This window comes from Pelophylax lessonae (assembly GCF_965119305.1).
Source record: "Pelophylax lessonae genome assembly, chromosome: 4".
Taxonomy (NCBI): Eukaryota; Metazoa; Chordata; class Amphibia; order Anura; family Ranidae; genus Pelophylax; species Pelophylax lessonae.
Window position 1 is genome coordinate 249,642,218 of NC_138771.1, and position 26,141 is coordinate 249,668,358.

General features: G+C 43.9%; 1 protein-coding gene across 2 annotated transcripts in view; it reads right to left on the minus strand.

The window, feature by feature from the left end:
- TAFA2 (TAFA chemokine like family member 2) overlaps window positions 1–25,606 on the minus strand; it is a 474,773-nt gene extending 449,167 nt beyond the window's left edge. The window contains exon 1 of one of the 2 annotated variants that reach the window (XM_082255904.1): window positions 24,797–25,606. The gene's annotated coding sequence lies outside the window, so the exon portion shown is untranslated. The remainder of the gene's footprint in view (window positions 1–24,796) is intronic. The other variant, XM_082255903.1, reaches the window with a different exon arrangement.
- Between the last annotated feature and the right edge of the window lie 535 nt (window positions 25,607–26,141).

Here is a 26,141-nt window from a genome sequence, read left to right on the forward strand (position 1 = left end):
GATATAATCCAACTAGCTCCAGCTGACCGTAGATCACTTTTAATCCGGATGGATCCTTCTAAAATCTCTCAATCCACTATAGGAGATAATCAATGTGCCAGATATAATCCAACTAGCTCCAGCTGACCGAAGATCACTTTTAATCCAGATGGATCCTTCTGAGATCTCTCAATCCACAGATACCATGCAACAGAAGATGGGGACTCATAGTGTAAACTGTACAAACCAGCTTTATTCACCTATAAGATCCAAAAATGCACTCACAATATAAAAAACAATATATAGCGTTACTTGGTATAACAGCTTCCTCACGCCTGTCCAGTCAGTCTCCGCTCGTACTCTCCGCGGTTCGGTACCAGCCGGCGGACTTCCAGATTGCGGGGTATGACGTCAGACGTTCCGGTTGCTAGGGTGACCGCGTGCTCATGCCCTTATTTTTAGCACTTTAGCAAATTGGCACTGTTACTGTAATAATGACACTGCCAGGGAAGGGGTTAACTCAGGGGTGATCAAAAGGGTTAAGTGTGAGCCTAGCGTAGTGTTTTCTAACTGTATGGGGGAAGGTATTTCTGGAATCAACACAGAGACCTGTGATCCTAAATAGGAGGATCACAGGCTCTCTTGTGTTCATTCCAGAGAGAATAACGGTCTGCTGTGTTTACAACAGCAAACCGTCAGTCTTTCACAGCGGGGAACGATTGCGGGTGCCCGGCGGCAATCGTGGTACCCGGTCCCGTGGATCGGCTTCACCGTTTCCTAATAAGGGGTGGGCGTGCGCCTTCGGCGGCAGGTGCGCGCGCGCCCCCAGGAACGATCCCGCAAAAGGACATACCCATACGTCGGTTCGTGCAGCCGAGCTAGTCTGCCGCAGTATATCTGCGGTAGGGGGTTGGCAAGTGGTTAAAGAGGAAGTAAACTTCCATCTTTAAGTTTTACCCATAGGTAAGCCTGTAATAAGACTTAACTATAGGTAGTGTAAATATCTTCTAAACATGCACCGTTTAGGAGATATTTACTGAGCTAGCAGCCAGTTACGTCACTGGTGAATGCGCTCTGAAGTAATGGCCACCCATGCCGTTTCTTCAGAGCAGTGTGCCGTAACTGGCGGTTCCTGCGCACATGACTGGCTCTGTAACTGGCTGGAGCCGCAAACACAGAAGGAAGACTGGGTAGAGATGGACGCTGCCTTCATCGATGGCATCGCAGGAACGCTTCGTTTTCAAGTAAGTTTAACATAATGTGCTAGTATGTGATGCATACTAGCACATTATGCCTCAGCGTTGCAGGTAAGAAAAAAAAAAGTGCAGCCGTTTACAACCGATTTAAGGTTGTTTTTTTATTTTAATAAATCTATCTGTGGAAGCAAAACAGTCTACCAGCATAAACCTTATCTTAAAGCGATATACTAGTATCGCATACTAGCACATTATGACCCACTTAACTGAAAATGAAGCCCTTCAGTGTCGCCTGTCACCGCTGAAGATGCTTCCATCTTCACCCGGTCTTCTTTCCAGGCTCGCAAGCTTTGGTGATATAAATGGCCAAGCTAGCAATGTCGACAGTTCAGCACATGCGCTGGAGTCACTGTTTGCGGCACAGCTCTGACGGATCGGCACGGGTGGCCGTTCCTTCAGAGCGCATGCACTGGTGACATCACTGGCTGCATCTAAAGTAAATATCTCCTAAACGGTGCACATTTAGGAGGTATTTACTGTACATATACAGTAGCTAAACCTTATTATAGGGTGTGCCGTTCCTGCAGAGCGCATGCGCTGGTGACATCACTGGCTGCATCTAAAGTAAATATCTCCTAAACGGTGCACATTTAGGAGGTATTTACTGTACATATACAGTAGCTAAACCTTATTATAGGGTGTGCCGTTCCTGCAGAGCGCATGCGCTGGTGACATCACTGGCTGCATCTAAAGTAAATATCTCCTAAACGGTGCACATTTAGGAGGTATTTACTGTAGCTATACAGTAGCTAAGCCTTATTATAGGGTGTGCCGTTCCTGCAGAGCGCATGCGCTGGTGACATCACCGGCTGCTTGTAAAGTAAGTATCACCTAAACAGTGCATGTTTTGGAGGTATTTACTGTACCTATAGGTAAGCCTTATCATAGGGTGTGCCGTTCCTGCAGAGAGCATGCGCTGGTGACATCACTGGCTGCTTGTAAATTAAGTATCACCTAAACAGTGCCTGTTTAGGAGGTACTTACAGTACCTATAGGCAGGGCTTTTTTTCAGCCGGAAGCAGGGGAACACAGTTCTGGCACCTCAAGCATTGGAGGAGAACTATTTTTGCGGGGAAGTTTTTTGTTGCTAGTGGGGGATCTACTGTTGCTGGGGGGGGAGAAGAAATTTTTTCTGAAAGGGATTTACTATTGAGAGATAGAGGTCTATTGTTGCTGGCTGCTGGAGGGTCTATTGTATTGATGCTGGCTGTTGGGATTGTTGTTGGGGGTGGGGGGGGGGGGCTATTGTTGCTGGCTACAGGTGATCTATTTTACATCCTTTCTTGTTATCATTGACAAATTCCATATAAATTACTTAGTGCCACAAAAATGATACTTGGTTCTGTATTCTCTAAAAGGGGCAATACTAGAAGGTGGGTAGGAGGTGGAACCAAAAAACGGTGCTCAGAGGTGGGTGGGTGGACAGAGACAAGAGGTGACTTGAAATGGGGGAGTTCCTGCACCTATTCTGAGAAAAAAACCCTGCCTATAGGTAAGCCTTATTATAGGGTGTGCCGTTCCTTCAAAGAGCATGCACCGGTGACGTCACAGGCTGCTTGTAAAGTAAGTATCTATAAACGGCATGTTTAGGAGATATCCACGTCAGAATATGGCGGCGGAACGTTATCTGTGGCAAACATAGGGTGCCTTTGCCCTCTGCGGTGATCAAATTTTGGTGAGTCCTTGTAGGCCTGCATGCCCACCCCACCCCGCATGGAGCAGGAGACTATGCCATTAAGTCTGGGGATCCATTATCCTTCAATCAGCTCCCTGGCTTTCAGCCGCTTATTGCATTAAATGATTTCACAAACCCCCTGAAGAAGACCATCTGTAGGTCGAAACGCGTCGGGGTCTGCTTGTCCCTAACCCCCTCAAGGGTTTGGGGTACTCTCTGTGTCATGTGTAACAATTTTGCATTGACCTTGTGTTTTGTGAATATCTCTTTGCAATGAGTTCATCATGCCTTTGTACCATTACCAGGAGCTCATAATATACTCCCCTTTTAGGGGTTGTTTTTAACCTGTTAAATATTTCTTTTGTTATACTTATGTTACATCCCTTGTCACTCTTTCAAGTTTTTGTTCATTAAATATGACTTTTTACTATTTTTGACAATATCTTTGGGTCTATATTTCCATCATTTATGCTGCCTAAAAACCCGCTGGGGGTCAATGCTTCGGCATCCCTTCTTGTTCAGGAGATATTTACAGTACCTATAAGTAAGCCATTTTATAGGCTTACCTATAGGTAAAAATTATAAATAGAAGTTTACTCCCACTTTAATGGAGTGACACAATTATTTTTTTTCTCACTCTCTGTTTTGCACAAAAGAACAGAAGTTTTTACAAACATCACTTTTAAAATTATAGTTTTGCAATATTATCTAACTGTAATACTGTGTATAGAACATTTATTTTTATTAAATTTCTTCAGCTTCATTTAGCAGCCAGTTTATTAGGTATACATTTCTGTGAACGCAAATAGCCAAACAATATGCTGTGAGTTTTCAGCTCAATGGATAAGACCTGCAGACATGGGTAATAGGTTCAGTTGCTGTTTGCTCTAACTTTTGAGTGTGGAAAAGGCATTATCCAAGTGACTGACTGCAGAATAACTATTTATACCTTAAACAAGGTTCCGTGGAACCCAGTGAGAAATTTCTGTCTCTCAGATACTGTATGTAAGGAATTACACCAATGATATTTTTACCTTTCTGTAAAGGGGGCATTCTTCTCACTGACCACCAATGTAAGGGGGTTTACAAGAATGATCGGCTGAATGATCGGACAGAGAATATTTAGAAATTGCAATTTGCCAAGTTAGAATCGATATTGCAAAACAAGGTCATAATGGTAAATAGTTCATACACACCAGAGGATCATACTATCCACTGACTAACAGTGTAAGGTGGTCCTTCTCCTACTGACCACCAAAATAAGTTTATCCTTCTTCCACTGACCACCAATATAAGGTTATGCTTCTTCCACTGACCACCAATATAAGGTTTCCTTCTTCCACTGACAACAAATATAAGGTTATCCTTCATTCACTGACCACCAATATAAGGTTATCCTTCTTCCACTGACCACCAATATAAGGTTATCCTTCTTCCACTGACCACCAATATAAGGTTATCCTTCTTCCACTGACCACCAATATAAGGTTATCCTTCTTCCATTGACCACCAATATAAGGTTATCCCTCTTCCACTGACCACCAAAATAAGGTTATCCTTCTTCCACTGACCACCAATATAAGGTTATCCTTCTTCGACTGACCACCAATATAAGGTTATCCTTCCTCCACTGACCACCAATATAAGGTTATTCTTCTTCCATTGACCACCAATATAAGATTATCCCTCTTCCACTGACCACCAATATAAGGTTATCCTTCATCCACTGACCACCAATATAAGGTTATCCTTCTTCCACTGACCACCAATATAAGGTTATCCTTCTTCCACTGACCACCAATATAAGGTTATCCTTCTTCGACTGACCACCAATATATGGTTATCCTTCTTCGACTGACCACCAATATAAGGTTATCCTTCCTCCACTGACCACCAATATAAGGTTATCCTTCTTCCACTGACCGCCAATATAAGGTTATCCTTCTTCCACTGACCACCAATACAAGGTTATCGTTCTCCTACTGACCACCAATATAAGGTTATCCTTCTTCCACTGACTACCAATATAAGGTTATCCTTCTTCCACTGACCGCCAATATAAGGTTATCCTTCTTCCACTGACCACCAATACAAGGTTATCGTTCTCCTACTGACCACCAATATAAGGTTATCCTTCATCCACTGACCACCAATATAAGGTTATCCTTCTTCCACTGACTACCAATATAAGGTTATCCTTCATCCACTGACCACCAATATAAGGTTATCCTTCTTCCATCAAAGAAGTGGAGGGGCCTGCACTAAGGAAGGTGGGGGGTTTCTACCGAGGGGTCTGTACTTGGGGTGGGATCTGTACTGAGGGGTCTGTACTGGGGGAAAGGGGGCCATTTCTAGTAGTGGAGGGTCTGTACTGAGGAGAGGAAGATGTAGGAGAAAGGTCTGTGCTGGGGGTGACTTTACTGAGGGATTTGTGTTGGTCTAACTGTACTGAGTGTTCTTTGCTGGGGGTGGGTTTGTGCTGGGGGGCTCCATTTGTGCTGAGGAGCTGTATGGTCCTACTGATAGTCTGCTACAGAGTTCTATTGAGAAAGTTGCCCTCACCTGTGAATAGTTAATTTTGAGTATCCTACTAATCCTCTTCTCCTATCCAAGTTCTCCAAATAAAACACAAAACAAATCCCCTAGACTGGTCATTGGAGACAACGATCAGAATAGTGTGTGCACCTGGCTGTGTGAAAATACCCTGTGACTTGCTGTGGATTAATCACCAGAGACCTGGGAACAAATAATAAATGTCTATTGCCCATTTAAAAAGTCCAAGCGCTACATTTGTTTACTGGCTGTTACCGGCCACTGAATCAATCCAGTCTCAGTTTCATCGGCTGCTTTGAAAAGCAAGGAGGGATCAGGATCAAATAGATTGTTCCATAAATAATACCTGTCACTGTCCCAGGTATCACAAGGCATGTTGATCATCCCTTGTGATAGCAAAAAAAAATTAAAGAAAAAAAAATTAAAGAAAAAAAATTAAAGAAAAAGTGTAGTAAAAAATGTTAATTAAATAAATAAAAAAGTTTTCAAAACATTTTAAAGCGCCCCTGTCCCCCCCAGTCCTGCATGCATGTAAACAGCAATTGCACCACACATGTGTGGTGACGCCATGAACGTCATAGTGAGAGCAATAATTCAAGTGTCAGAGCTCATGTATACCTAGAAAATGGTAGCCTGTAAAGGCTTTTAAAGCATCACCTATGGACATTTTAGGGTACTGTCATTTGTCGCCATTTCTTGATTTGTTTAGAATCTTTTTATTTGGCACAACATCGCTTTTATATTTTACCAAAAAATGGGTATTATATTGTGTATGTGTGCACTAAAATGCATTAAGGGGGAATTTAGGAAATTCTATTTTCCATCCGTCTGGCGGATTGGAACGGATGAGAACGGACAGGCGGTCCATTCTCATCCGATTCCCCCATAGAGGACAGCAGGGATCTGACACCTCCGTCTCCGCACACAGAGCGGAAATGGAGCTGTCATCCGCCTCCTCAGACGGGATCAGCGGGTCGATCCCCCACTGAGCAGAAAACGGAACGGACAGGTGTGAAAGGGGCCTTAATCAGCCGCAGAACCTCTGTAATTAACCACTTGCTGACCAGCCACCGCAGGTATAGGCCGGCAGGCTCCCACAAATCGCTTTACCTGCATGGCAGTCCGCGGGAGCGATCCTGGGGGTGTGTGCACCCACTCACCAGCAGGGAAGCTGATCCATGGGGCCGGCAGACACGATTTCTCCCTGTGAAGAGACAACGGCGGTCTGCTGTTATAAACACAGCAGACCGTTGTTCTCTCTGAAGTCAATACAGAGCTCCTGTGTTCCTCCTATTTAGGAACACAGGTCTCTGTCTTGATTTCACAAGTCCACCCCCCCCCCCCACCACAGTTAGAAAACACCCCCTAGGCTCACACTTAACTCTTTGACCGCCCCTGGGTAACCCCTTCCCTGCCTGTGTCATTATTACAGTAACAGTGCATATTTTTAGCACTGATTACTGTAGTAATGTCACTGGTCCCACCAAAAGTGTCAAAAATGTCAGTTAGGGGTCCGATCTGTCTGCCGCAATGTCGCAGTCCTGCTAAAAATTGTTGATCGCCACCATTACTAGTAAAAAATAAATAAATAAAAATGGCATAAATCTTTCCCCTAGTTTGTATACGTGATAACTTTTGCGCAAACAAAGCAAAATACGCTTATTGGTATTTTTTTTTTACCAAAAATATGTAGCAGAATACAAATTGGCTTTAAATAATGAAAAAATAAATTTGATTTTTAATTTTTTTTATTGGGAATGTTAATACAGCAGAATGTGAAAAATATATATATCTTTTTCAGAATTGTCGCTATTTTTTTGTTTATAGCGCAAAAAACAAAAATCGCACAGGTGATCAAATACCACCAAAATAAAGCTCTGTTTGTGGGGGGGGGGACATAAATTTTATTTGGGTAAAGCGTCACACGACTGAGCAATTGTCCGTTAAAGTACCCAAGTGCCAAATCGCAAAAAATGGCCTGATCATTAAGGGGGCAAATCCTTACGGTCCAGAAGTGGTTACTGTGTGTGTCCTGGTTCAAAGGGATGAGATGGTAACCCTACTCTCTAGATCAGTGATGGCGAACCTTGGCACTCCAGATGTTTTGGAACTATATTTCCCATAATGCTCAACTACACTGCAGAGTACAGGTGCATCATGGGAAATGTAGTTTCAAAACATCTGGGGTGCCAAGGTTCGCCATCACTGCTCTAGACCATACTGCATGACCAAACTATTTGCTGGGTGTATAAATACATAGGCCAGGTATACACATACATACCCTGTTACTGAAGATTTAGGGATTCCAAATATAGGGCTGCAAGTTCCTATATCCCACTCTGGATCTACATAACCCGGTGGAAGTTGGCACATTTGTATGAATAGAAGTAAATACTTTTTTCAATTGACCCGTTACATGTTTTTTAAACATATGTTTATAATGCTGGTTTTCACTAGACACTTCAGAGCCAGGGAGCCTAGTGACGTAGTGCATGGAATATAAAGTTGGCCTCTTTGGCACAGAAGGGATTAAAAAGAGCAAAGGAAATTGCTCATAATTGAAAACAGGATCATTATTGTAATAGCTACTGCAATTAAATATGGAGGATAAACAATCTGGATACACCAAGCAGTCATTTTTTACATAATATATGCACAATGTAATTAATCTACATTTCTAATCATATCACTGAGAGAAGAAACTAGTGGCAAGGGTGTACTGGTAAACTGCTGTATATGATATGTAGATAATTAGCTATTCAATTACTATGCAAGGTTGCTATTAAGTTGTATTGATTCAAATATTCCAGTATGCACACACACCAAATGTATGGCAATAAAACAGTATGTACTTTAGGTTTTGCTTAGCAGTGCGACCTTTAGCATTAAAGCATTAAAGACTGATTTTTGTTACTCCTGTGAAAAAAATAGCTAATTTCTAAAAAGTGGGGGAAAGAATTATCAAAGGTACGTAGCATTTAGTTTACTAGTATATACACATCCCATACACTTGCTTATCAATTAATTCCAAATACAACGTATATATATGAAATATGTGTATGTATACACACACGCACACACAGTATATTAACCACTCGCGGACCGCCCCACGCAGATTTACTGTGACGGGGTGGCTCAGCTTAACATAATCACGTAGATCTACATCAGCGGTCTTCAAACTATGGCCCTCCAGTTGTTCAGGAACTACAATTCCCATCATGCCTAGTCATGTCTGTGAATGTCACAGTTTTGCAATGCCTCATGGGATGTGCAGTTCTGCAACAGCTGGAGGGCCGTAGTTTGAGGATCCCTGATCTACATGATTATGTGCATGTAGTTTCGGCGGCACGTGCCGGGCTTCCGCTGTGATTCGACAAAGCAGGAGCCAGACCGCGGGAGGAGCGGGTACGATCGCCGCCGGCCTCCCGTGATCTTTGGGGAAACTGACAGAAGAGCTGCCTGCCTATGTAAAGAAAGCAGGCGGCTCTCCTGTCAGACAGGCACAATGACCTAATCGGAAACACCAATCTCTGTGGGCCTTTCACAGAGGCCCCAACACACACACACACATTTAACCCTTTGATCACCCCCAGTAATTAACCCCTTCCCTGCCAGTGTCATTTATACAGTAACAGTGCATATTATTTAGCAATGATTCCTGTATTAATGTCACTGGTCCCCAAAAAGTGTCACTTAGTGTCAGTTAGGGGTCCGATCTATCCACCGCAATGTCGCAGTCCAGCTAAAAAATCGATGATCGCCGCCATTATTAATAAAAACAAAAAAATAAATAAAAAGTCCAAAAATCTATCCCGTAGTTTGTAAACGCTATAACTTTTGCGCAAACCAATTAATATACGCTTTTTGGGATTTTTTTTTTTTACCAAAAATATGTAGCAGAATACAAATTGGCCTAAACTGATAAAAAAATTGGATTTTTAAAAAAAATTTTATTGGGAATGTTTTATAGCAAAAAGTAAAAAAAAATATTGTGTTTTTTTCAAAATTGACGCTCTTTTTTTGTTTATAGCGCAAAATCTAAAAACCGCAGAGGTGATCAAATACCACCAAAAGAAAGCTCTATTTGTGGTAAAAAAAAAGGACATGAATTGTATTTGGGTACAGCGTTGCACAACCACGCGATTGTTAGCTAAAGTAACGCAGTGCCGAATCGCAAAAAATGGCCTGGTCTTTAAAGCCCTGTACACACGATCAGATTATCGAACGATCTGTCGACCGCTTTTTGTTGCATGCTAGTCTCATGTCGAAAGTGAAGAGGTTATTTTCATACGAAATTTCCCTACGACAGAATTCAACTTCAGAAGTGATGTCATGTGTTGGATTGCTTTCTATGTGTTCTTTCGTTTCTGAGCATGCCTAGTCTAGATTTTTTTCAGACGAAAACTGTACTAACTAAGCGAAAATCGGACGTTGTGTTGACGTACGATAAAAATTTTATAGCCTGCACATCCAGTTTTTGTCGTCCGAAAATCCGTATTCGGCTGTCGAAAGCACCATACTAAGAATCCGAAAATCGGCAGATTGTTCGTCGGACGAAATTTCCCTTCCGATTTTCGTATCGTGTGTATGGGCCTTAAGGGGGTAAAACCTTCTGAAGCTGAGGTGGTTAAAGAATAATTCAGTTCAACAAGAAATGCATAAATGTTAAAACCACTAGCTTTGGGCTTGTATCAATGGCATCAATTTGACATATTTCCAATTCAATGTATTGATCTAATGCCTCATACACACGCGTCGATAATTGGCTGTGAATTTTCGGCCAACGTCCGATCGGCCGATTTTCGGCTTGTTAGTATGATGCTTCTGACAACCGACTCCGACTTTTCGGCCGAAAAAAATCTGGTGTGCAGGCTATAAAATTTTTGTTGGCCGTCAACACAACGGCCAATTTTCCGTCAGTCAGTACAGATTTCGGCAGACAAAAATCTGATGAGCAAGACTGGGCATGCTCAGAGAAGAAAAAACACACGGAAAGTAAACATGACATCACTTCTGAAGTAGATTTTTGTTGGCCGAGAAAATTTGTGTGCAGTCTAGGCACATTCCAACCAACAAAACACCACTCTGGACAAAAGTCGGACGATCGGTCGGCCGATAAACGTTGGGTGTGTACGAGGCATAAGTCAGCTTTGAATTTAGTTGGTGGCCGTGGGTGTGTACCTATCCTGCATTACAGAGTGCCAAAAAAAAAGGTCCTCCTTGATTACCTACAAAAAGGAATTAGGTGAACTGGTGCACCATATCTATACCAGGATGAATGCCTGAAATCCTGAGCAGAAAAGATGTGTTCCATTTTAATGCCTAATTTTCCATTTTAATGAAATGATTATAAATGTAGGTTCATATACTAGACCACCACTTAGTATTAAAAATATTTCAATATAATTTGAAATAAAACTTCAAACTGTCTTTGCATTAGCCTCCTGTAACCCTAGCACATCAGCCTTCAAACAATAAGAGGATAGGGCAGCACTATAAGTATGCGGCCGCAGGCCGGTATTTGTGGGAGGAGCTAGCGGGCTTTATAGCGCCGCCCCTCCCCTTGACCGGCCTGCTGCCTCGGATCGTCACTGGTCAGGTGTTTCCAGTGATCACCTGACGTCGGATCTCGCTGTTCCTCCTCGTGGACCGGACGTCCGGTCGGGTCGTGCAGCAGGAAGCGCTGCTCGCCGTGCTCCTCTTCCACAGCGCAGCCTCTGACAAGTTGCCTGGCTCTCCCTCCGCTGGTATCCTGTCTGGCTCCCCTGCGTTTGGCCACCGTCTGCTCTGCTGCTTCTGTCGGCCACTCCGCTGCTTTCTCCCCGCTGTTCAGCAGGAGGTCAGGTACGGCAGGGTATGGGGGGGAGGGGGGGGGGTTGGCATCTTCCTGCACACACTGCCTGCCTCCCTGTAGGCCACGGCTATTTTTTCTCCACATACGGTCCTGCACACACTGCCTGCCTTCCTGCAAGGCCACGGCTACCTCCATACACAGTCTCATGCACACACTGCCTGCCTTTCCACTAGGCCACGGCTACTTCACATTTATGTGTCTCTACTCTCATTTCAGCCTCCGTCAGCTTGTCTCCCCCATATCATGTTCCCTGCTTTGTTCCTGGTTGTCACGGCTGTCATTGCTTTGGGGGGGGTGGCCCGGTCTTACCAGAGGAAGGGGGGGGGGGGGTTGGTATGTGAGGGTTGGTGGGAGGGGGGGGGCGGGGGGTCTCATGGCTCGCAGGGTGTGCATGTTCTGTTAGGTTCCTTATGATGTTCTCCAGTGGGGGGTCTGGGTGACCCCCCCCCATTTGTTGACCATTTTCCTTTTTCCTTCAGGTTCTCACCATGTCCTTCAATACCGGCATCAGGTACTACTTCAGGTTCAGGTTCCTTGTGTACCTCACGGCTCCACTCATTTTTAGTCTTCACAGACGCTACCCTGGCGTCGCCCATAGACACTGGTAGGCATTCTGTCATTTGCCCCCACCACACTTAGTCATCTTTGTCTGGTTGCCCGGTGGTCAGCCCCTTCCAGGTTCTTCAGGCTCTTACACTCCTCATGTGCTTCACCTGCGGTTGCTTTGGTTCCCGTGCTCCGTCACGGCTTCATCACCTCCACGCACATACCACATTTTCATGTTGTCCGTCTTTCTTGTCGTCACTGTCTTTTTCTGCGTCACTTCAGCTGTATGGTTCTGTCATGTATTGCCCCCCCCCCCTGTAGGGCAAGTCAACTGGCTGTTAGGGTTCAGGCGCTGGCCTTAGACCCCCCCCCCTTCGTAGCCGGTCCCGCGAGGCCAACCTCCCAATCTCGTCGGAGATTTTTTCGCCCCACGGGCCAAACCAAAGCTAGCGCCTCGCTCCACCCTTCTCATGGGGTTTATAGTTAGGGCCTCACCTGTCACGGCCACACGTTTTGATTCTTTTACTGTCACCGAGAGGCCATCTTTCCCGCCACCACGTCTGTGGCTCACGCCCCTCGCCCAAATCATAGGTAGAGCCTCTCACCGGCCGCTTGGCATCTAGCAGGGCCTCACCTGTCACGGGGTAGTTAAGTTTTTCGCCTCTGGGCTCTAGTTAGCCAGCCAGTGGTTCTCCTATACGCTACGGTCGTTAATCGGTCTTGGGCGTTCTACTTTTTTCTGTTTCCTTCTACAGCGGGCCTCAAGGAGCCACCCTGGAAGATGGATTTTCCTCCCCCTCCACGCCAGCCAGGATCAGCACCCCTGTCAGGTCCGGTACCCCCAGGGGTCGTCGGGTTCCTTCTCCGCTGGGCTCTTACGGGTCTTGGACTATTCCGAAAATCTCGGCGGTCCTACGCCAGAAGGGTATCTCGTTCCCGGCCACTGCAAGAAAAGCGGAGCTGTTCAGATTGATGATGGAACATCCAGAAGATCCGGGACTGGGCACCAGCTCTCAGGGCTGTTCATCTGCCATACAGGGAACCCTGGACTCCATCCTATCTTCCCTACAGTCCATCGGCGATAGACTGACTAAGCTGGAGGACGCCAGTCCGGCCCAAGGGGGCCCCCCTCCTTCCTTGCCGGTCCCAACCCCAGTTCCTGCTAGTGATCAGGATAGGCCCCCAGTTCCCATCTTGCCTTCTTCCACGGTTTCTCCTATTATCACCCCGGCCCACTTGGTCCCCGCGGCTCTCCGCAAGGATATCTTGGAGGGGAAGGATGTCAACCTAGTGGCTCTCCTCATTGCCTCCCAGGACATGGTCGGAAGTAAGGTCTACAATTACGGTGATTTGTCCGTAGTCATGAAGGCCAGGGACCCCCGGCTTAATAAGAAGCTCACTATCCCCGAGTTTGTCCTGGCCTTCGGCATCTACAGGGACGTTTTGTGTTCCGTTTACCCGCAGCGGCGGGAAGAGTTAGATCTCTACTTGCATAAGATAGTGGATTTAGGGCACAAATACGGGGGTTTTACCTTCTTCGACTTTCATAAGTCAGTCTCGGCCAAGGCGGCGGCAGCCTTGGCTCAATTCAATGTTCGTGTGGATTGGAGTCTACTGGATACCGAGCTCTTCTGCAGGCACTTCGCAGGCTTGGCACCTCCCTCCTGTGCCACATGCTCCTCCACTTCACATTCTGCCAGCCTTTGCCCCATGGAGGCTGTATCCTCCCCGGCCGGGGTCCCAGGGGGGGGGGCTGGCAGGTCAGAGCAGCGTGGCCTTAGGGATAAGCTGGGTCGTCCCATAGTGTTCTTAGGTAAAGCCCAGGTTTGCAATAATTTCAATGGGGGGGCGTGCAGCTTCAGTGCTTGCAGGCTGCTCCATGTCTGCTCCATCTGTTTCAGGGCTCACACAAAATCCATGTGTCCATCCAAGATGTACCCTAAACAATGACTAACCGGGGTCAAGGTCGAGGTGCTGGAGTTTTACCTGCAGGCTCATCCGTCTCCACACCTGGTGGAGTATCTGATTCAGGGGTTCTTGGGTGGGTTCCACACGGGGCTGGTGTCTCTTCCCACGGGGACTCTGGAATGTCCCAATTTACTGTCGGCCACGGAGGACCCGGAGTCGGTAGATCTACTACTTGAGAAGGAAGTGCAGGAGGGGTTCATGTTAGGCCCCTTCCCGGCCCCCCCCCTTCTCCTCTTGGCGTACCAACCCGATCGGTATTGCCACAAGCAAATTCACCAATAAAAAACGCTTGATTATCGACATGTCGGCTCCTCATTCTTCCACCAACCCCAGCCTTAATTCCCTTATTCCTTCGGCCGAGTTCTCACTCCACTATGCTACCGTGGACAATGCCATCCAGGCCATTTTAGGGGCTGGCAGGGCTGCCTGGCTCAGTAAAACGGATATTGCCAATGCCTTCAAACTGCTGCCTATTCACCCCTCCTTATGGCACATCCACGGTGTAAAGTGGAGGGAGAAATATTATTTCGCTTGCAGGCTGACTTTTGGGTCTAAAAGCAGCCCCAAGATTTTTGATACCTTTGCTGAGACGCTCTGCTGGCTCCTTCTGAATGTCTCCAGGTGCCCCTCGGTGTTGCACTACCTTGATGATTTTTTGTTGGTCGAGGATAGCAACTGCACGCCGGTCAGTCTAAATAGTACCTTGGCCTTATTTTCCACCTTAGGGGTTCCCCTGTCACCAGGCAAAACGGTCGGTCCGGTCACCAGGCTGGATTTCTTGGGGATTACCCTGGATTCTGTCTCCATGCAGTCCAGCCTCCCTGTGGACAAACTTGAACGTATTCGTGGGGTGGTAGGCAGGTTCCTGGAACTAGGGACTTTTTCCAGGAAGGAGTTGCAGTCCTTGATCGGGTCATTAAACTTTGCCATGCGTATCATCCCCCAGGGCAGGTCCTTTATCTCTCGGTTGCTGCGGCTGTTGCCAGGTCTTCCGGAGGGTGTCATCTCCCACTTGGATCCCCCTGCCAGGGCGGACCTGGGTATGTGGGTTGAGTTCCTGGAAAGCTGGAACGGTATCTCCATGTTCATCCCGCCCATCTCTGCCCAGTCCCCTGTGTTTTGGACGGATGCGGCCGCCAGTACCGGGTTCGCAGCCATCTTCGGGGATTCATGGTTCAGGGATAGTTGGCCGGCTGAGTCTCTAGCCTTACCTGCTTTCCGGGAGACCTCAGCGCTGTTTGAATTATACCCTATTGTGGCAGCTGCTGTCACCTGGGGTAGGTACTGGTCAGGGAAGGCAGTCAAATGTTTCAGTGATAACATGGCTGCTTGTGATATCATCAACAAAGGCCGTTCATCGTCCCTGACTATTATGAGGCTGGTCCGCAGGCTGACCTTGGTAGCTGCCACTTACCAGTTTTTTCTTTTCTGTGAGCACATTCCGGGTCATACCAACTTAGCCGCTGACGCTCTTTCCAAATTGCAGGTTTTCTTCACTCTCCACCCGACGGCCGACAGATGTCCCACGCGGACCCCGGAGTTCAAGGATCTGCTCCTGGACTAGCCCGCATCATGGCGCATGGACGGGAGTTGGCCCGTATGGCTCTGTCATCCAACACCAGGAAGGCTTATGACCGAGCCTTGACCATCTTCCAAAGGTTTTTAGTGGAATTTGGGTTGGTTGACCAGTCAGTGCAGACCATGGTCGCCTTCGCTGCTTTTTGCCACCTCCAACTCAAGCTATCTGTCAGTACTATTAAACTATATCTGGCGGGTGTTCAAGACCACGTTCTGACGCACCATCCAAACTCCTTGCCTTTCCTCCGGGCATATCCTCTGAAGAGCCTCCTGAAGGGCATTGGCAGGTTGGATCACCGTTCCCCCATCAGGCGGCTGCCGATAGATGGGGTGAAATTTAGGGCCCTCTCCAACTTACTGGACACGTCGCCCTTTGAGCCATACACGAATGCTGTGGTCAAAGCGGCAATGTATCTGGCTTTCTACGGTTTTCTCAGACCCGGGGAGTTTTCGGTAGCTTCCGCAGCTGAGGGGCGGTTGTGTCTCCTCAAGCGAGATCTCGTCAAATGGGGGGATCATTATGTTTTGACTCTGCAGAGCACCAAGACCAGGCAGGTGGGCCACCCCGTTACCATCCCGTTTTACCCGTCTGGGAGTCTTTGGTGCCCGGTCAGAGTGTTGGATGTTTTCGTGGCTCAGACCCTGAGCAGTCCCAGCCATGCACCGCTCTTTGCGCTCCTGGACGTTCCCCTCACTACGTCCAAATTCATTTTTTACATACGTTCTCTTTGCATCAGACTGGGGTGGGACCCGGCAGCGCACTCTGGCCATTCCTTCCGGATAGGAGCGGCTACGGCTGCTTCAGGGAATAATACGCCAGGCCATATCATTAAAAGGCTTGGTAGGTGGGAGTCGGACGCCTTCCAAGTGTATATACCGCACCCAGAGAGGGAATTGAGATTGGCTTTTCGCAAGCTTGTGTCCTAGATATTTTGAATAAAGTGTGTTGTTTTGCTTACTCTTTTTGCCCTCTTTATTTACAGGCTACCCCCCTTACGTCGGTTCAGGCACACCACACCGACTGTCCTTACCAGGGGGTGACGTCTTTTAGTATTGACCACAAGTATGCGGCCGCAGGCCGGTATTTGTGGGAGGAGCTAGCGGGCTTTATAGCGCCGCCCCTCCCCTTGACCGGCCTGCTGCCTCGGATCGTCACCCCACCCTCCTTCACCCCTTTTTTCTCTACCTCTTTCCCTTGGGGGTGCCCTCTTTATTTACAGGCTACCCCCCTTACGTCGGTTCAGGCACACCACACCGACTGTCCTTACCAGGGGGTGACGTCTTTTAGTATTGACCACAACTACTGTAAGAGCAAAGTTGGCCTTGTAATCAGGCTTTATTGTATTACACACTGCTATGAATCTAATAAATGGAGCTTGCTGATTAGAAGAAAGGAAACTGAAAGCAGCAGTGAGCCGCTGTTCCTTCAATATCCAATCACAGCGCTTACTAAGCTGTGTTGTTTTTTGACTGCGGTGAATAAAAGTATAATCAGCACCTGGTTATGGTAATCTAATGGGAGTTTCCCAATTGGAAAAATAGCTGAATAGTCTTACAAACTTTTTCCAGCTAAGACAGTTTTAACAAATTTCTCATATTGAAAAAAGAACAAAATTCACTCTGTGCTATTTCATTTACACATATGTGCGTATAGACACTATTAGCTGTTGCAGACAATGACAATGCAGTTTGAACGACCCCTTTCACATCCACATAAAATGTGATTGCAAAGCTTTACACATCTTGTATCATTTTCTTCATTTCAGTTATTTTGTAGCTCATAACATAAAAAAAAAAAAAAAAAAAAACTTCACATAAGACGATAAAGCAAATTGTGTTCTGGCTGAAGCTCAGCATCTTGAGCAGACTGCTATGTAGAAAATGTATGAGTGCTGAGCCTTTTTTAGCACTTTGATTATGCCCTGTTTATCAAGCTGATGCAGAATAAAGTGCATACTGCACGTTTATAGAGTGCTGATTTCTATACTTGTTCTTTCCACGTTATATACAAGGTCTCGCTGGAAGTACACCTGTATCAGTACTGGAAACAAAATAAACTAGGCTACTGATTTTCCTGTAGTCAATGGGCTATAATTATCATTTGTAACACTTTTCAGTCTAGTAAGTTCCAACTTATGCTGTGTCAGTGCCTACATTGAACACCCCGTTTAATCAACACCTGCTTGGCCCGTTGTGAAATGCATGCAATGACATTCTGTAATCCAGCAGTGTTCATTCTTGTATACAGACTAAACTTCAGTACTAAAACAAAAAATAGGAAGGCATTGCATAGATTTTACCCTATTCCCTTCAACCTAAGCATATGAATTTTTCATCACTGCATATGCAGGGGGTTTACAACCTATTTTTTTTTTTTTTTTTTAGAAATCCGGAATGAACCATTTACTGCACTTCAGCCAATCAGGAAAAATGTATAAGGCCCCTTTCACACATGCGGACCGTTCAGATTCGCCTGTCAGTTTTTCAGGCGGATCTGAATGGATGCCCCATGCATCTCTATGGGGCAGCGGATGTCAGTGGAGACATGTCCGCTGACATCTGATCCGATTCGGTCCGTCAAATACAGACGGATGGAAACCTTATTTTCCATCTGTCTGGCGGATCGGATGAGAACGAACAGGCGGTCCGTTCTCATCCGATTCCCCCCATAGGGGACAGCGGGGATCTGACACCTCCATCTCCGCTCTCTGAGCTGTCATCCGCCTGCTCAGGATCGATCCCCCCCCCTGAGCAGAACGGCTCCATCGACGGAACGGAGCCGTGTGAAAGGGGCCTTAGTAGTGATTGAACTGAACATCTCTCACAACCTATGTGCTTGGGGAGAGAACTGTCAGAGATGTATTTTGCATATATGCTCTATGATTTAAATTTACTAAAGGGAAATAGACTGTGAACTTTGCAAGTTCAGTTGCACTCATTGTCTCAGAGCTTAGTAAATGTTTTTATTTTTTTTCCTTGCATGTGATTGGGTATTCTTTACAAAGTGAAGCTTTACCACATTTACTAAGCTCTGGGAAAAATGAGTGCAACTGCACCTACAAAGTGCATAGCCTTTAGTAAGGCTGGGTTCACACTTATGTGAATGGGATGTGGGTTTCCCCGCATCTAATTTGCATGACAGGACAGTGTGACCGGCTCTCATCTGTGCATCTTTGGCTCAGTTTCAGGGCCAAATTCAGGCTGCGAGCAACTCCACAAATAGTGTGAACCCAGCCTAAATCCACTCCTGTATGTCCTGAAAACTCAAATAGCCCAAATTTGCTTTAACCACTTTATGACCGCTCACATTGCTGCTACTGCGGCAATGTGGCTCGTTATCATCCAGTGACGTAGACCTACGTCGCTGGACTCCTCCCCTTGTGGGTGGCGCGCACACGCCGCCGGAGGCTCGCTCCCGCTGTTTTCAGTCACAGCGGGAGTCGGGCCAGGGGAAGAGAGGCAGTGATCACCGCCGCTCTTCCCCGATCGTCGGGGAATCGAGTGTGGAGATCAAAGCGGGCGGATCTCCTAAGTGACAGGCAGGGTCAGATTGCAGGGTTCAGCTTAGCTGCTCATCAAATCTACGCTCATTCTGGGCCACATTGATACTGTATGTATGGCGGCATTTGGATATATGAAATACTTCTATTACCCATGCAACTGAAAGTTGACACTTCCAAAATATGTTATTAATTTACCCTTTCCATGCTGCTGACATAACTATTACCTCAGTTGCAGAGGTCTGGCATGTAAACTGACTCCTACCCGCTACAGCAGCCAGTAGTTTTGTTTATATTTTATCAGCTACTTTGTGATTGCAATAAGGTTAGGGTAAATAAAGAATAAAATTTAAGTTAAAAATATATTAAATAATAAAACATTTTTAAAGCTTCCCCCCACCCCCACCCCCACACACATACAAGCAAAAACACTTGCATCCTGTATGCATGCATACAAAAATGACAATTGCACCACACACGTTAGGTATGGTTGGGCATGCCAGAATAAGAGCAACATTCACTGTTATTTCTAACTTGATGAGCTGTAAAGGCTTGTAAATGATGTTTTATGGGCAGCTTTGAGTACCATAGCTTCTCTCAATTTCACACATGCATTTTGAGACTTGACACTTTATTTGGTATCTATTTGCTTGATGCAGCTTTATCTTTTACAGTTTACCAAAAATTGGATATTGTATTATATTTGTGTGCACAAAAACTATTGTAAGTATATTTTTTACTGAAAATATAGATTTAATAAACATTAGCTCAATTGCAACTGACACAATTTTATTCTCCATGGTCCCTGCTTTCATAAATTATATAATATTGTGGGGTTTCTCAGGCCACAAATATTAGTTTTTACATGTGTGCAAACATTTTAAAAAATGGCTCAGGCAGCAAAAGGGCAAACCATATACTTCCTAATTACTATAGGCCATAGTCAGTATAACAAGTAACATGGTCTACATCTTTGGCTTGATAAATCCTTACATAAAGTATATTTGCACCAGCTTTGCATTCAAGTTCTATAAGGCTGGGTTCACACTAGCTGTGGCCGCGGCTCACAGCAGGGGGTATGGTGCGTCCCTGTTCAGGTGCAAATCAGACCAGAATTTTTGCCTGAATTTGGACCAGAAACTGAGCCAAAGATGCAAAGGACCTTTTTTCCTGCGTGAACCACAGCTGCCCCGGAGGTGTGTGAACTGACTCCATTGAAAGCCAGTCACACTCTCTTGTCCTGCAAATCGGATGCCAGGAAAACCGCATCCAATTCACATAAGTGTGAACCCAGCCTAATAGTTGTGGTATACCTTAAAACTAAATTCCTGTGTACATATAGGACAACAAATGATTGATTTGTTTCTCGCTTCAATCAGAAGCAAATGCATTGTATCATTCTAGAAGGATTATTCAGTAAACTAAAAAAAAGTGCAACTAAAAAGAAATTGTCTTCTAGTCATATGACTTTGGTAAAGTGAAATCCCATTATTTGCTATGGGTTACTGCACTTTTCACTTCAGTTTTGCTCTTTGCACTGCCTTATTGAAAAAGTGTATAAATGTTTATTTCCAGCTTGATATAGTTGATAAAAAGAGCTAGATAACAATTATCATTTAGTCAATAGTAATTTAGTGCTGCGAGAAGATCTCCCAGTCTAGAATGTGAAGGGGATTTTACAGCCATAATTAGGATTTTTTCCACTTTAAGCAGAAGATTATCTGGAGATTACAATTTATGTTCAGTGCAAAGTCAAATTCATAATGAAACCCAATTTCTTCCGCCAGTGTATTGACTTTGCTGTGACATAGCTTCTGTGTTCTAGCTAATCTAAGGCATAAAGAATGCCAGTCCAAATTATTTTCCTGTCCCTGCCTGGGTGCATTGCAGAACAAGCTACAATAATATGAACAGAAGGAAACGTATTTTGATATTTTTTTTTCTCATCAATGTCATTTATCTTATGGGTGTAATTTACTTTATATTTTCTACCAAGACTGTGCTAGTAATATGACTGATCTGTGCATTTTTATGTGCATATGTGCATTTTACACTCAAGTAAAAAAAAAAAATGCATTTTGGAAAAATAGTCTACCTGCACCTTCCTGTTTTTATCCAGGCCTAGCTGGTATGCATCAGTCCACCCACCTCCCTTTTGGCAGTACCCTGGTGATCTGACAAGTGATCCTATTTCTTTTAATGCAGGATGGGTAGTCCCATACACAGCAGCTGCAGGCTGCTCGTTATCTGTGGCAACCAAAAAGAAAAATGTATCAAAGTGTCACTACCATGTTCAGTAGAGCTGCCTCAACACCAATCAGATTCAAATCGGTCATGGAAATGGAATCCAACTAGTAATACATCAAGAAGAAGGACATGAAATTAAAGAAGAGCTATGAGAAATTTGGTTGCAGTGTATTACTTAGAGCTTGGACTCCAGGAATTATCTGTTTTGCATACTTACATTGGTCCAGCTTGGCACAATTATGTATGCCTAACTCATACATGATAGGCCACTGGGGAAGCTGAAAATCACTGTAGTAGTCAGCGCTACTACAGTGGTAACCTTCTAGACTGGCTTGCCACATGGGGTAGCTCCCTCAGGATTGTCCCCATTTATAGACCACCTTGTATTTTTTTTTAACGATTTTCTTTGATTGGGGACTGTGAAGTTACCATCCTTCCACTCCACTTCATCCAATTAAAGAAAATCATTAAAAAAAAAAATACAAGGTGGTCTATGAATGGTTGCAGTGTCAAGTGAGTGAACCCCTATAGTCAGTGTGCAGAGTAAAATATGTTCACACAGTACCCAAGCAGGACCTCTAGTAGCGCCAAGTACTACAGTGATTTTCAGCTTCCCTGGTGGCCCATCAGCTATGAGAAGGGTATGCTTATAGTGTGCCAATCTGGACCAAAGTAATTTTCTGAAGTTCAGCTTTATAGGCAATAATGTGGACTTTGACTTTAGTAGAGTTGCAGTATTTGCTGCAATGTATGGTTGAAAAACTAGTTACAATAAGTGCTCTAATCTGAAGCAATTCTTAAATCCAATCACAGAGATTTATCACGGTGTAGGTAAATCAGCTCATCCAACGAGGGTATATTTTATTGATAGGTGGGCAAGTGAGTGAACGCCTGTTGTCAGCGTGCAGAGGAAAATCTGCTCACACAGTACCCAAGCAGGACCTGTAGTAGTGTCAAGTGCTACAGTGATTTTCAGCTTCCCTTGTGGCCCATCAGGTATGAGAAGGACATACTTTTAGTGTGCCAAGCTGGACCAATGTCATTTCCTGGAACTCAGCTTTATAGGCAATAATGTGGACTTTATGACTTTAGTACAGTTGCAGTGTTTGCTGCAGTGTATTGTTTAGAAACTAGTTCCAATAGGGGGTCTAATCTGAAAAAAATCTCCAATACTAGTCACAGAGATTTATCCCTGTGTAGGTAAATCATCCCATCCAAATAGGGTATATTTTATTTTTAGGTGGGCACTCCTGGAGACCTGGGTTGCATTCCCTATAGGCTTCTTTTCCTGATACCCCTCAAGTTCTGCCCACCCCTGCCACATAACTAAAGAGCAAACAGGCAAGACACCAATTAGTGGCCACAGTAGGTGGATGAAGATGTGATTTTAGGCACAGAGATGTCTCCTCCAGAGTCCCCAAGAGATATGAAGTTGATAGGTGATTTAATCTGTTAACGGGTACTGGTTGGACTAATATTTAAAAAGCATTCACAGTTTCTACTGAAAAGGGGAGAACCCTTCCACTGTGTGTAGCATTAAAAGCAATATTACACTGAAAAGTCTCAGTGGGTGTAGATTTACTAAGACTGAAAAGTGCAAAATCTGGTGCAGCTGTGCATGGTAGCCAATCAGCTTCAAACTTCAGCTTCTTCAATTAGGTTTTGATAATAAAACCTGGAAGCTGACTGGTTTCTATGCAGAGCAGCTCCAGATTTTACAAACTACAGTTTTAGTAAATCTTCCCCCAGTGAGTGTAAGCACTAGGTAATTTCTACAGCAATAAGTTGGTCTCCCATCTTACAATAAAAGCGTGATATTACCTTGCCTGTGCGCAAACTAGTATGTGTGCCCACAACTTCTTTTTATGACATACTACATTTCGTTTTTACTCATAGGCACATCTAATGTTAAAGGATTGTTTCATTGTCTTTTTTGCATATTTTTAAAGTACAGAATTCTGAGAAGACAAAGAAAATCCATTATGCTGAAAGGTTTCTGCAACTTATGTAGCTCTTTTTTTGTTTAAGTGACAACCAATGCAATATCAATTTATCAGATTTCTTATGCAAATCATCTTGCACACAAACCCTGCACACTTAATAACTATGAAGACCTAAACAGTTGTGTGGGGACAAACATGAGTAAACAAAGACTTACACCATTTCTAGCTTTATCCCAAGGCATGAGGGGTGATTTAATAAAGGGTGTATTTTTATACTAAACCATGAAACCTTTGTTAACATAAAAAATATGATCTGTCAAGTTCACTGGAAAACGTCTATTATGTAAAACACCTCTGAAATGATTAGAAGGTTAAAAAGAACACAGGTTGCCTGGGGCATAAAAAATGACCACATTAGCAAAGTACCCTCAAGGCATGGTTTGCTATCTGAATGTGCTAAAAGCAATTTCTTTAGTTTGTAAAGTTTGTTCCAGTGAATTAAAAACTTACAGGATGTAATAAAACAAAAGTAAAAATCACAACATAATCCATCAATTTCAAAGCAGTATTTGAAAATCATAAATCACAAGATTATATATATATATATATATATATATATATATATATATACATACATATATATATATATATATATATATATACATACATATATATATATATATATATATATATATATATATATATATATATATATATATATACACATATATATATATATATATATATACACATATATATATATATATATATATAGATATATATATCTTGTGATTTATGATTTTCAAATACTATATATATGTATATAGATATATATATAGATATAGAGATAGATAGATAGAGATAGATAGATAGAGATAGATAGATAGATAGATAGATAGATAGATAGATAGATAGATAGATAGATAGATAGATAGATAGATAGATAGATAGATAGATAGATAGATAGATAGATAGATAGATAGATATAGTTGACCAATGCATAAATCATTCAATATAGTTCTAAACAATAGACAATTCTAAATTGTACAGTGTCATCAGCAGATGCACCCTTAGAGCATAGAGTGTAGTAAAATTCAATGCCATAAATCTTGGAGCCCACAGGAAAACAAACACACACACAAATAATTAACTGCCTTTACCATTTCCATGATATACTGAATACTAAGGTCAAAAACAGATATTTCAGGAAATCACAACCCCAGACAGAATAAGAGTTTTAGAACAAATCTGATATTTCTAACAAACAAACACAGGTGATCACTTTTTGGGAATGGTGCCAAAGTCAGCCTATTTCTTAATTAATTTCTGTCCCCTGAACTCCATCTGCTTGACTGTCACATCCTGCAGGAGGTCGATTCTGTTGCAGAATTCATTGTCTAAACGATCTCCCCTTACTATACAGCCTAATATCCGATAAAACAAGCTCCAACAATAAGCTGTGCCAAATAAGTGCACCAACCTAAAGTAAACCCTTCCATAAATGCATTATTTCAATCTCAGAGCAATTGCCGCAAGAGTTTAATTGCATTGGCCCTTTGCTGGCAACGTTAGCTCCTTCACTTTTAACTTGCCTTGGGTTACATGCCCTTACATGGAGTTTGAGGCTAAAGAGCTTACACTTGACAAAGGGTAACTGCCTAAGCCCTTGGCTGGCTGATAAGACTGACCTACAGTACCTGCTTTCATGTAGATGGATGAGACACCTCGTTTAGGTCCAGGGTGCTGAAAGCTGCCTTATCTCCGCAGCATACTTTAATTCCAGGATCTTGTACCATCCATCTGCAGGCTATTTAATATTCTGTAAAAAAATGTTTAGAAGATCACAGGCAGCTCTAGGATTAAGCCTGGAAATGCTCCTTCTGTTTTCAGTGCTTTCTTGCAAGTACTGCACCTATATCCAGCCCCAAATGCCTTTCACACACGTGCAATTCAAAGGACATCCAAGCACTTAGAGCAGTAATGTCATTATTGTTCTGTTCAACCTTCTAGTTGTTTGTGCTTCTTATCTCCTGGGGGAAAAGCATTAGATCGGAGCATCCACCTGCAGCAATGCACACTGTAATCCCAGTGCTGGTACAAAAGGTGTGCACAATGTCCATGCAATCATCCAAACCACAGTGACAGCTGCAAGTTTCCTTTAGCACTTACTCCAAAGTGCAGTCCTTCTCAAATCCATTGGTGTATTTCTAGTTCCCTAAGCTTTGCTTGTCAGGAAGACTTTCAATTGCTGTGCCCCTCTTGAACAATTGTGGGTGGAACAGCATGTCTAGGAGTTGGCTCAATACTGCAGACCGATCCAGTACATACAGATGAAAAGGGGGGGGGGGGGGTGAGTCAGCTTTAAAAACGAATGCAAAAATGGCATCTGACTTAATCACTTGGCAGCACACTATGGATTCATTGAGCTCCAACAAATGAACTAGCAGAAACTGAGAAATCTACCAGCACAGCAATTATGGGTGAGAAAATGATATCTAAATGCTAGTACTCTTCTGTTATGAACTGTGGAGAAGTGGGTGGATGTGGCTGTTTTCAAAGTAATTGAGTAATGCTAAATCTTTGTCTAGCCATCATTTTCACATTATGTTGCTGCACACTTCAACAAACCAGAATTTTCATCTGCAATTTATTAAACAGGCATGCAAAAGAATGGGTGGAATAATACTGGTTCAATTATCATGTACAATGTCTCCCTCCAGTGGATGTGTTTGAAATTTAACTTTTTCTTGTTGGGTTCCTATAAAAAAAACAATGTTTTTCACATTTTAATAACCTTTTACTATAAGGCCACAGGCACACTACTGCAAATACAAGCAGTATATATCTCTCCTGCACTTCGTTGTGGTGCCTGGGAATTTGTGTGTGTATGTGTCGCTCTTTTTGCTTGTCCAACTGATGCATATGATGCCAGAGGTCTTGCTGGTATCATAGGGCTTGTGGGCATCTTTACAAGCACTGAAAACAACAATAAAAGAAAGGGCGCACCTACCTCGTGCATTACCAACGTAACCATTTGTTATT